The sequence below is a fragment of the Cololabis saira genome, chromosome 2, assembly GCF_033807715.1.
Source record: "Cololabis saira isolate AMF1-May2022 chromosome 2, fColSai1.1, whole genome shotgun sequence".
Classification (NCBI taxonomy): domain Eukaryota; kingdom Metazoa; phylum Chordata; class Actinopteri; order Beloniformes; family Belonidae; genus Cololabis; species Cololabis saira.
In genome coordinates this window covers 51,938,432-51,950,589 of record NC_084588.1, presented here as the reverse complement: position 1 = coordinate 51,950,589, position 12,158 = coordinate 51,938,432, and the positions used below count along the sequence as shown (strand labels likewise).

Genomic DNA, 12,158 nt, shown 5'->3' with positions numbered 1-12,158 from the left:
AAAAAAAGGATACGACTATCTGTGTTTGACGACAGCTATTTTGTGTAGTTTTTTTTTTTTTTATAAATACGTTTATTTGAAAGTGTTTTTTTTTAATTGCTTAATTTGTAATTTGTTCTTTTTTATTATAACATTAATTGAAATTTGATTTCCTAGGAAAAAGGGACAGATAAAACAAGCTTAGTCTTCTTTCTGTTCCCTTCCATTCAAGGAAAGAGATTTGTTGTAATTATATTAAACTGTTTTGTTTTTCTTTTAATGAATGAAATAAAGAATAATAAACTTGCAAATCAACCATGTTACTTATTGATATTGAAAGGAACAGACAAAGTTCTTAATCACTTTGGGCTTTTCTCACGCCTGTGCTCTTTTCATTGCACCTCTTGTTATTTATGTCCACGTTTGTATCAATTAGTAACAGAGTAATCTGAGTAAAACGGCCGAGCAGCAGGACGACCGTTATAGTTGCTGTGGACACGGAGGCTCCAAGTACTTCTGATGCTAATCAGCACGCAAGACTAACCTAATCAAAGTCTCTTAAACATCAGCACACCTCCGCATTGATTGGTCTGCTGATGCAGAGAGATGCTGAAGCTTTTCTCAGCCAGGAGTTTCCATATAGATAGATTTGACTTGTTTCATGATGATGGTCACCAACAGATGGCTGGACATTCTCCTTCAGGATTCTTTGGTAGAGAGCAGAGTTTGTGGTTCCATTTACCACAGCAAGCTTTCCAGGTCCTGAAGCAGCAGAACAGCCCCAGACCATCACACTACCACCACCGTGTTTTACTGTTGGTATGATGTTCCTCTTCTGAAATGCTGTGTTACAGCCTGTCCTAACTGCACAGGAGCGTCCGACACTCGCGTCGCACTGCGTGGCATCGGACGCTCAGTGTCCTGAAACACTGAAAGCGTTATGGGTCCCCGCGTTATTTTGATTGACAGCTGAAACTAGCTTTTTAAAAGGCTGATTTATGGTTCCGCGTTACACCAACGCAGACCCTACGGCGTAGGTTACGCGGTGACGCGCACAGTTCGGTGCGCGTCGCCGCGTACCCTACGCCGTAGGCTACGCCGTCGATTTTACGCGGAACCATAAATCAGCCTTTATTCACCGCACCACCAGCCCGTGCACTCCTGAAAGAAACCCCTAAAATAACTCCTAAAAGAGTAAAGAGACAAGTAAAAGATGAGTGAGTACTTGTAATCTTCCTACGTTTGTACTTTCTAAACAGAAAACAAGCTTGATATTGTGATATTTAAATGTTCTTCTATTTTCTTCCTGTCGCTCGCGTTGAAAGCCGGTTGAAAGCGCTGTAGGAAACTCTATGATTCCTCCTCATTTCACTACAAAAACCTCAATAAAGTGGCAGAAAGAAATATTATCTTATTATTATCTTACTATTATATATTATCTTATTATCTTATCAGAACCTTCCAGCTCTCTGTCCCTTCTCCCTCCAGCAGCTGCCACTTTATTGAGGTTCTTGTATTGAAATGACTGTTTCCTACAGCGCTTTCAACCGGCTTTCAACGCGAGCGACAGGAAGAAAATAGAAGCAGAGCGTCAAGCAGACAAATGTTCAGCTCAAAACCTTGCGCTGTGTCGCTCGCAGCCAGTTAGGACAGTCCAATAGAAAATAAAGCAATGGAATTGTTTTTGTCGCTGACGCTCGCTCGCGTGGCATGCAGTTAGGACACGGTGTTACTTTTACGGCAGATGTAATGGGACATACACCTTCCAAAAAGTTTTGTCTCGTCAGTCCACAGAGTATTTCCCCAAAAGTCTTGGGGATCATCAAGATGTTTTCTGGCAAAACTGAGACGAGTCTTTATGTTGTTTTTGCTCAGCAGTGGTTTTCGTCCAGACACTCTGTCATGCAGGCCGTTTTTCCCCGTCTCTTTCGTATGGTGGAGTCATGAACAGTGACCTTAATGGAGGCAGGTGAGGCCTGCAGGTCTCTGATGTTGTTCTGGGGTCTTTACTACGGTGGCTGAGACCCGCCATTGCTGAAAATTAAAGAAACGCTGCAAATAAACCCAAAGCTTTACAAATGGCTTTGTAACCTTTTCCAAACTGATAGATCTCAATTACTTTGTTTCTCATTTGTTCTTGAATGTCTTTGGATCGCAGCATGATGTCTAGCTTTTGAGAATCTTTTGGTCGACTTCATTTTGTCAGGCAGGTCCTATTTAAAGAGCATATTGCAGGTTGGAGACCCCTGTGAATCAATGTGTAGGAAAATAATGTAGGAACTGAATTTTCATTGAAATACGCATAAATATATACTACAGTGACCTCTGGAGTTGTTTTTGTGAGAGTATTTTACTTCCGCATCTGAAAAAGTTGAACCGGAAGTGACGTAGCGGGAGGGAGTGCGGTGAATTCAACAATAGGAAAAATAATGGATCTTAATATTAGTTGTGACACTGAAGAGGTTGTGAATGTGTATTCACACCAATATGACGGGCCACGGCCTTATAATTACCAACCCGTTAGGCCCCCCACGTTCTTTTGATTGACAGCTGAAACTCGCCTTTTAAAAGGCTGATTTATGGGTCTGCGTTACACCAACACAGACCCTACGGCGTAGGTTACGCGGCGACGCACAGAACGCTGCGTGCGCCGCGTATCCTACACCGTAGGCTACGCCGTCGATTTTACGCGGAACCATAAATCCGCCTTTATTCACTGCAGCACTCCTGCTCCGTGCTCCTGAAAGAAACTCCGAAAATAACTCCTTAAAAACGGGTGAGTACTTGTAATCTGTCTACGTTTGTACTTTCTAAACAGAAAACAGGCTTATTATCTTCTCTTTTTTCTGATTAAAAGCATCCGAAATAGCCGGGTATTTTTAAAACCGAATATTTCCCCGTATTTCCCCCCCTTCGTTTATAAAAAATGAGTATCCACATTACATCGTTGTTAAAAAAAAAAAAAACCTTCCACACATAAACGAAGATCTGCGTTTTCAACCACATTTATAAGCATTCCAAACCTGTAGATCATCTGGTCATCCGGCCTCCGGGCCGCCTCTGCGGCGCAGCTCCCCGGGAGCGGCGCCTCATTCTCGGGTAACGAGCTCCAGTCTCCCCGTGTCCGCCGCGGAGCTGCCGCGTTAATCGACGAAGCCCAGCTGCAGCCCTGCTGCGCGTCGCCGCGTACCCTACGGCGTAGGCTCCGCGTCGGTGTAACGGTGTCAAGAGCAGAGACCATTTATTTAATAAATAGCTTGGAGGACAGACGGTGGATCATCTGCAGTTCTGGATCGCACGTTAGACGTCAGACTCAGAGCAGATTTGTTGTTGTTTTGGAGCATAATGTGACGTTGGAAAACGCAGAACTGCTCTCTGTCTCTGTCTACACGCATGTACATAAACAGAGTTTTCAAAAATCTTCACTTTGCCCGGAGTTTTTTTAAACATTAGTTTATTTGCGTTTTCATGTGGATGACAGGTCCAAACGTAGGAAAATATCTTGGGTTTAGCAGATACCCGGCTACTTGTGTACGGGGTCTGGGCAGTCAGATGGGGCAGTTGTGGAGACTAGAGTACTAGTACTATAGTACTCTAGTGGAGACGTCTCCCCAGTGCTACGTCATATGACGCGGTGTTCGAAAAAAAAAGCGTTTGTACGAGCTTTGCTAAAATCAGCCACTTTTTCCTCTGAATACGTGCCCTTATGTCTTGTAAAACATATTAAATCCTACATTAACTTCTCACATAGTCATTTTCACATAAGGTCAGGTATCATTTTTGAAAAAATTCTAACCTGCAATATGCTCTTTAAGTGATTTCTTGATTGAGAACAGGTGTGTCAGTAATCAGTAATCAGGCCTGGGTGTGGCTGGAGAAACTGAAATCAGCTTTCCAAAGATGTGATAAACCACAGATAATTCATGTTTTAACAGGGGGGGGGCAATCATTTTTTCACACAGGGCTATGTAGGTTTGGATTTTTCTCCCCTTAATAACAAAAACTGCATTTTGTGTTTACTTGTGTTATCTTTGTCTAATATTTAAAGTTGTTTGATGATCTGAAACATTCAAGTGCGACAAACGTGCAAAAAAATAAGAAATCAGGAAGGGGGCCAACACTTTTTCACACAACTGTATATATTGAGTCCACATAGCTACCAGAATCACACTCTCACTCCTGCAAAGCGCAGTCCTTTTACCCTTCACTGGTGGGGCCAGTGTCAGGTTTATTAGGCTTTATTAGGCTTAATAATGCTATTTTCCCTCTCAGGTCTCTGGTGTGCCGGGCTACGCTGCTGCCTGCAATCCCGGTGAAGGTGTTACAGTTTAGGAGCCGTGTTTTTGTTTTTTTGACTTGTATTTTCGTCTTTCACCTCCTTATATATTAAAGCTTGTCTGTGTGAGGCTTTCAACCATGGTCTTCCCTGATTACCAGACACAAGTGGTAAATGATGCCTCGCCTTTGGTTAGATCTGGGAGGAGTTTAAGAATTGTTATAATAAAGGCTCGGTCTTCCCAAGGATTAAACGAAAAAAAAAATAATTTTGGCTGAAATGTTTTTTCAGGCCAGTTCATATTCCCCTGCCATCTATGCACTGCACCTATTATGAGAAACTACTTTTTCATGATAAATTGTCTTTTTCTTTTACTGTTTTATATTATGCATTTCTATATTGTGTTTTTGCTTTGAAGTCAGTACTGCTGCTGTTATGTTTGTTTTATAAAGGGGAGGCATTTTCATAAGCCTTTTTGGCTTCCACCTCTCCTGCACAATGTTTAATTTGACCATTGTTTTTACTGTTTATACAGGTTCTGTTTTATATGCAAATAAACTAAACTAAAGGCCTTTGCGATGCTTTGTTTTAATTCAACAGTCACGGTCTGGACCAGGATTCCCCTGGTCCAGACCGCACCAGTTCTAAGTTTAGCTGCTAGGCACCAGCCGAGGCGCGAACGGGTCCCCGCGAACGCCGCTGGACGAAAGCCCCGCGAGGCGGGCCGGGCCGCTGCGCCTCCTGCGGCAGGGAGAGGAGGGCGACGGGCCGACTGCTCCCCCAGACACCGCCTTGATCCAACACACCCTCCTCTGTTTCTGATTGGCTAATACCAAGGCTCTGGCTCGCTTAATTGGTTTACAACAGCGTCAGTTAAATGCCTAAAGGCTGATTTATGGTTCCGCGTTACACAAACGTAGAGCCTACGGCCAGAGCCGTCTGGGAGATTTGCGAGGCCCTGTGCGAAATGGCCGAGGGGGCCCTCACACGTGAGCGTAGCGAGCACGCGCAAAATTTTTGGGTTTTTCGGGTCGGATCGGGTGTCTAATTTTAACTCTCCAATTATCAAAATACTGGATACCTTCCCCTGCCTCATCATCATCTCTTGCCTCGACGCGGGGCCCACGGCTGCTTGAGACCCGGTCGGATCGGTGATTTTTGTAACAAATTTATCAAACGAGCCTTTCAGAGAGGCATTAAACTCTTCCATTTTCTTTAGTTTTGTTGTTTTTTCATCCCCTGATGGAAATTTCCTGAATCTGTCTCGTTCTCTCGACATTGTGTGACAGTTTGTTCCAACTCCACCGTCTGGATCAGAGCAGCTTGTGTCTGCGCTTGGTCTGATCAGTTGTATCGAACAACAGACACGCATCATTGCACATATATTTATTGATATGCACAGACTAGTACACATTTAGGTCACACATTTAGGCTAAAAAAATGCAGTAATTCAGGCTTAACATGATAAGGCACGTGCAAATGTTTTTTTGTTCTTTTTCCTAATTTTCCAATTGATGGAAATCCATCTAGAGACGGAGACCTTTAATCCCGGTCTTCCCCCAGTAGAAACAGGAAGCTCATCAGGGTCCGGTTGCAGTCACACGGCGGCATAAAGCCGTGTACCTCGCTCCTGCAGAACTGATGTCACCATGAGCCCTGCATGATAGATCGGTGATCAAACTCTCCCTGGATGTTCTCCATCCCCTAATTACACATGGCAGCTCGTCTTCTGTTTCCCTCACGGAGTGACTGTTTAGCTTAAATTGCTGCGTGGGTGTTTTATCAGCGGCACACGAGCACGATGAGCACTTCGCACCCAGGAAAAAAATCCTGCTCTTACTATATAAGATCAGTTATCTTTGGCAGTTTTGCTTCTCTTTGTACACAATTATTAGCGGTGTTTTTCAACATAATCATTGTAACATTACGGCTGTGTCAGACTATTATTCTTGCTGTGACTTCCTGTGACTAATGAATTTGTCCTTTTCTTTCTTTTGTTCTTAAAGATTAGGCAGTCAAATGTCCCTATAATTTCCGGGGTGGAAGCACACCGGCTTCTCATCCAGGATCATTTATGTTGTTTTTTGTTAGCTTTTGTGTTCCGTCGCTTATTAGACGGGTTGCCAATTACCTTGAATGCTGTTTTCCGTTTTGATTTTATTAAGTCTAGTTTAACATGGGTTGAATTTTCAGGAAATGGCCTGACGATAACGGCATTTTTCCTCCTTTTTTGTAGCGATGCCATCTCCGTCGCAAAGGGCTATAAAGTCCGCTTCAAAGCCATTAGCGGGACAGTTATAGCCAGGGGACATGGTCTTAGTTTTTACCGTTTATGCCTGTTGCTGCTTTGCAATCACTTTTTACTCTTTACAGTGGTGGGAAAAAGAAAGAATTGTTGGCTACGATTACATCTTTGCCACCCAGGGAGCCGTTTGTCTTGAATTATCATTGTCCTTTATTGCACCCGTGTCGGTTCTGCAGGGAAGCCCGTGTTGTGTTGTGGAGCTGGTGAAGTTCGCTCCTCTAAAGAGCTGTCATCGGCCGCCTGTTAGAGACTGCCGTTATACTTAATGAATTATAATGAATTTAACTCAACTGGACTCAATTAGACTGAATTGGGAGGAACTGGATTAGAAAATGATTACAGCAAATTGGGTTTGATTTGATTGCAATGGCATTTATTCAGAGAGATTCTAATTGGATTGAACTGGACTGTATTTAGTTGGACTTGATTTGAACACTTTTCCCTGCAGAGTTGCCAATACGTAGATTTTGATAATTGGTGCTGAAGAAAAAGTGAAGTTAAGCAAACTGTTGGAGCCCAACGGGCTCTTTGATATTCGGAGTGTAACGTGTTCTGATGCAGAAATGGGCAGGTATGAGGAGCTTGTTTTCTTGCTCTTGAGAATTTAGTGATTTTTAATATTTAAAGGCATTTTTAAAGCGGTTTCATTTATTTAACCAAACTGAACTGTCTTTGGGTCAAAATGACCTGATTCTCCTGTTCCTTCCTTCCTTCCTTCCTTCCTTCCTTCCTTCCTTCCTTCCTTCCTTCCTTCCTTCCTTCCTTCCTTCCTTCCTTCCTTCCTTCCTTCCTTCCTTCCTTCCTTCCTTCCTCCTGCTCTCTCCTTCCTTCTTCCCTTCCTTATTTCCTTCCTTCCTTCCTTCCTTCTTTTTTTCCTTCCTTCCTCCTGCTCTCTCCTTCCTTCTTCCCTTCCTTATTTCCTTCCTTCCTTATTCCCTTCCTCTTTCCTTCCTTCCTTCCTTATTCCCTTCCTCTTTCCTTCCTTCCTTCTTTCCTTATTCCCTTCCTCTTTACTTACTTACTTACTTACTTACTTACTTACTTACTTACTTACTTACTTACTTACTTACTTACTTACTTACTTACTTACTTACTTACTTACTTACTTACTTACTTACTTACTTACTTACTTACTTACTTACTTACTTACTTACTTACTTACTTACTTACTTACTTACTTACTTACTTACTTACTTACTTACTTACTTACTTACTTACTTACTTACTTACTTACTTACTTACTTACTTCCTTACTTCCTTCCTTCCTTCCTTCCTTCCTTCCTTCCTTCCTTCCTTCCTTCCTTCCTTCCTTCCTTCCTTCCTTCCTTCCTTCCTTCCTTCCTTCCTTCCTTCTTTTTCCCTTCTTTTTCCCTTCTTTCCTCCTGCTCTCTCCTTCCTTCTTCCCTTCCTCTTTTCTCCCTCCCTTCCTTCTTTCTTTCCTTCTTTTAATTTTTCCTTCCTCCCTTCCTTATTTTCTTCCTTCCTTCCTTCCTTTCTTCATTCTTTTTTGCTTCCTTCCTTCTTTCCTCCTGCTCTCTCCTTCCTTCCTTCCTTCCTTCCTTCCTTCCTTCCTTCCTTCCTTCCTTCCTTCCTTCCTTCCTTCCTTCCTTCCTTCCTTCCTTCCTTCCTTCCTTCCTTCCTTCCTTCCTTCCTTCCTTCCTTCCTTCCCTTCCTCCTCCCTCCCTCCCTCCCTCCCTCCCTCCCTTCCTTCCTTCCTTCCTTTCTTCATTCTTTTTTGCTTCCTTCCTTCTTTCCTCCTGCTCTCTCCTTCCTTCCTTCCTTCCTTCCTTCCTTCCTTCCTTCCTTCCTTCCTTCCTTCCTTCCTTCCTTCCTTCCTTCCTTCCTTCCTTCCTTCCTCCCTCCCTCCCTCCCTCCCTCCCTCCCTCCCTCCCTCCCTCCCTCCCTCCCTTCCTTCCTTCCTTCCTTCCTTCCTTCCTTCCTTCCTTCCTTCCTTCCTTCCTTCCTTCCTTCCTTTGCCACCCTGCAGCGAGTCTCGACTAGACGGCCTTTCTGCCCATAATTCAGAATACCGTCGATGCTTTGTGGCTTTTCTGTCGTCTTCAAAATCTGTCCAGTATTGTATTTTGTGAGATCACTAATGCTGTAATGATTGAGAAATAAAGGTTGCGGTGCAGCCGCTGCACACAGAAATGGATCTAGCTGAAACACAGAGACGCCTCGTGCTCTTGACGAGGAGAGAGCGCAATAAAAAACACCAAATGTTGATGGGATGTCAGTTAAAGCGACCGGTATCGGGGAAAAAAAACAAGAAAATACATAAATAACAGCAAAAACATTGGCTTGTTGCAGCCTCTTTGCTTAATGAAAAAAAAAGAAGAAGAAAAGACTCTTGACACCTCATCAGTATCGAGAACATTCGCCGTTGCCGCTCTTCACGTCCTCGGCCTTGAGTCCTACTTTTCCAGTCTGCTGCTCACATTATCACAGATGGAATGACCTTAGCAGGGAAATGCATTTACTCGTACAGTACGTGCTCTACATTTTCACTCAAGTGCTGGAGATGGTTGAGATATATGCCAGAAGAGCTATAATGGCCATAAAACTCTATTACTAAATCAAACCGCACTCTTAAGGAAATGTTTTTTTTTTGTCTGGGCATTCCTCCAAAACAATACCTTCAAAGTGCTCGATGACAATAAATTGCAGGAACGCACTGCAAATGTATTTTCCCCTCGCTGACCTTTAAGCGTCTTTGCAGCGCCGTCCTCTGCTCCGTCACATGCAGGCGTGTGTTGGGCTGAAAACGCACATTGTACTGTGTTTCGAAAGTTTTTTCCCCCTCTTAAAAGAAATACATGAAAAACTGCATCACCTTCATCTGAACTCTAATTTCTAACTTCTAATTTTATTTCCTGTGTTGGGTTCTGCTGAGTCGGCGGTTCAGGAGCAGCCTACTTCTCACTCGTACAGCTCTTTATCCTCACACTGGCTGCTGCCGAGCACGGCTTAGTGTTGAGCTCTGTGATATCAGCCACCACGCAGTGACAATGCTCATCTTTTTCTGAAAAAAAAAGAAGATCCACCCCGTCACTCTGCCGCTGCTGCACCACGCCCGGCACCCCGGTACTCCGGTATTTTTATATAATTAGTTGATAGCAAGGTTTAAAGCAGCACAATATAACTTTCAGCTTTTGTTGAGTTTGGCGGCTCCTTTGGACAAAATCGGTAGTGTTTTACCAGAAAGAACACTACGTTTCCCATGAGCACCAGCGCGTACTGCCGGAAAACTCTCGACGGGACGGACTTTCAAAACTAATTTTTTGTTTCACCAAGTTTTCTTTTTTTGACTGCTATATTATGCTGAAGAGGCTCCGAGGCGTGAGCAATATTTTTGTTTTCCTTGTGAGATTATTTTTTTCCTCTGCAGCTACAAATAAGAGTTAATATCTTTTTCTCAACAAACTAGTTTTATCTGAAGATTGGGGTTAATCGCACCGCAGAGAGCTGGCCAGCAACTGCATTTAGCTGGAGAAGTGGGGAATAAAACCCGTGTTTTGATCCGACCCGGTCTGTGTGAGTGTTTGTTTGTGGTTTACTGTGGAAGGTTATGTTTGGTCGTTACAGCCGCGATCCAAGCGAGCCGACGACTATTTTACTCTTTTACTCTGTTATATCAGATACTTGGCCTGCGTGGTTCTGCCTCCGAGCAGGAAACCGGTGAAAAGTTAAACCATTAGCGATCTTTTCCCCACGTCTGTTGTGTGGAGCTGCTGCAGCTACAACACAGCAACAGGTTACCAGCTTCTGCGGAGCTGCGCTCCACGCCCCGCCCATTTTCGTCTCGACTGCGAATCGGGAAGGAGGGGGAAGTGACGTATGCCGTAAAGCAGTCAAAGCCATAAAAATGTGTAGTTTTTTAGTGTGGAAGGGTTCCTACCATGCTCCTCAAAGTTACATAGTGCCAGTGAAGGTGATACAGACCCCTCAGACCATGACAGAGGTTCATTAAACCTGTTGGAAGTTGATGTACCATCACAATGATGATGATGAAATATTAGATTAAGGTGGAAAAGTTACATAGTGCTGCTTTAAGGGCTCCCAACATTGTTGTTCCTACTTCTCATGAACCAGTTCAAAGTTCAGTTCACATAGTTTAAAAATGAATAGTTCACGTTCATAGTTCACCATTTTCACTTTGAACTAGTTCAAATTCAATATTTTTTGCTGATAAGTACGAATGAAACGCCACCCTATCCTAAAACTGTTCACTGTACAATCATGTCTTGTCCTAGTGACTTTTCCACTTTCCTCAGAGGCTGTAAATCTCCAACAATGTCGTCCATTATCAGTTTGTCTACCTGTTGCAGGCTGGGGTCGTTTGGGGATGTTGGGTCTTCTTGGTATTTCCTGACTTTGTTTGATTATCAAGGACTTGCAGATATTTTCTCACACTGACTGACTCAGACTTGTTTTCTCAGCGCAGATGGACATAATTTGCACAGAAAGGTGAGATTTTTAGCGTCGGACTCTTTGGGAGACGATGTGTGTAAAATTCCTGCAGATATTGATAAGCAGATCATCATCTGCGTCTGCATCGTCTCTCTCTTCACTGGTCATGTAAAGATGCACCGGGCTCGGACCACCGTTGCTATGGAGCTGGTGCCCGTTGCTATGCTAGTGTGTGCACTGCATTGTGGGTAATGTAGTGTGAAGTCGTCGTCTTGTTGAGTATTTAAAATGTGCGCACTGCCGGCTGGTGAAACGAGAAGGAGGATTATTCCGTAATAATTGGACCTAAACAGTGAAGCTGAAACTCACATAATCTGAACAGTTCAAATTCCAGTTCATGATCTGCAGAATGAACAAGTTCACGTTCAAGTTCTTTATTTGCAAATATGTTGCATTCAGTTCAACGTTCTCACAGAAATGAACGTGTTCAATGAACGCGTTCATTTGAACTCGTTCGTGCACAACACTGGCTCCCGACCCCATCAAATTAAACATGTGTCAGTTAAACGAAGATCATATTGATAATTACTGCGTCCATAACGTCTATGACTTGTTTTAATTGATTTGCTTCGTCAAGTGCCAATATACATGCAAGTTATGCCACTCTCATAAATGTGGGTTGTAAATCCATTAATCTGACAACTCGTCATCATGTCTGACCTCCCAGGACGCAGTAAGGTTTCTGTTTACTTCTTAATGCCACGTATGGCTGGCATGGGCCCGTCCCTACCGGTTATTATACTGGTACGATGTGGAGGGAGAGCGCTTTGCTCTGGAGGAGATTTATAACCCTGAGCTAATCACATCATCGATCTATTTCATGTGTGTGTGAGAGAGAAAGCTGCCCGGGTCGTAAAAGCGCCACGAGTGGTCCTTGGACTACGAAGGGGGTGTATAAGCACGTTGATGTTGGGATGTCGAGCACAAGAACATGCCAAAACCACACACAAGGTGATGAAGTTCAACAGAACACCAAGACAATGAAGGAGAAGCTGATTCTGGGGAGAACTCAGTGACTGCGTTTCCATGCATCAATAACCCTTTTAAAACCCGAATATTGTCAATAACCCGAATTTGCACGGCCATGTAAACACCAATAACCCCTTTGAATAACCCGAATTTGCTCAT

General features: G+C 43.5%; 1 protein-coding gene across 1 annotated transcript in view; it reads right to left on the bottom strand.

Moving 5' to 3' along the window:
* Positions 1-12,158, bottom strand: part of LOC133456763 (NT-3 growth factor receptor-like) — a 262,203-nt gene that overhangs the window by 51,371 nt on the left and 198,674 nt on the right. The window lies entirely within an intron of this gene.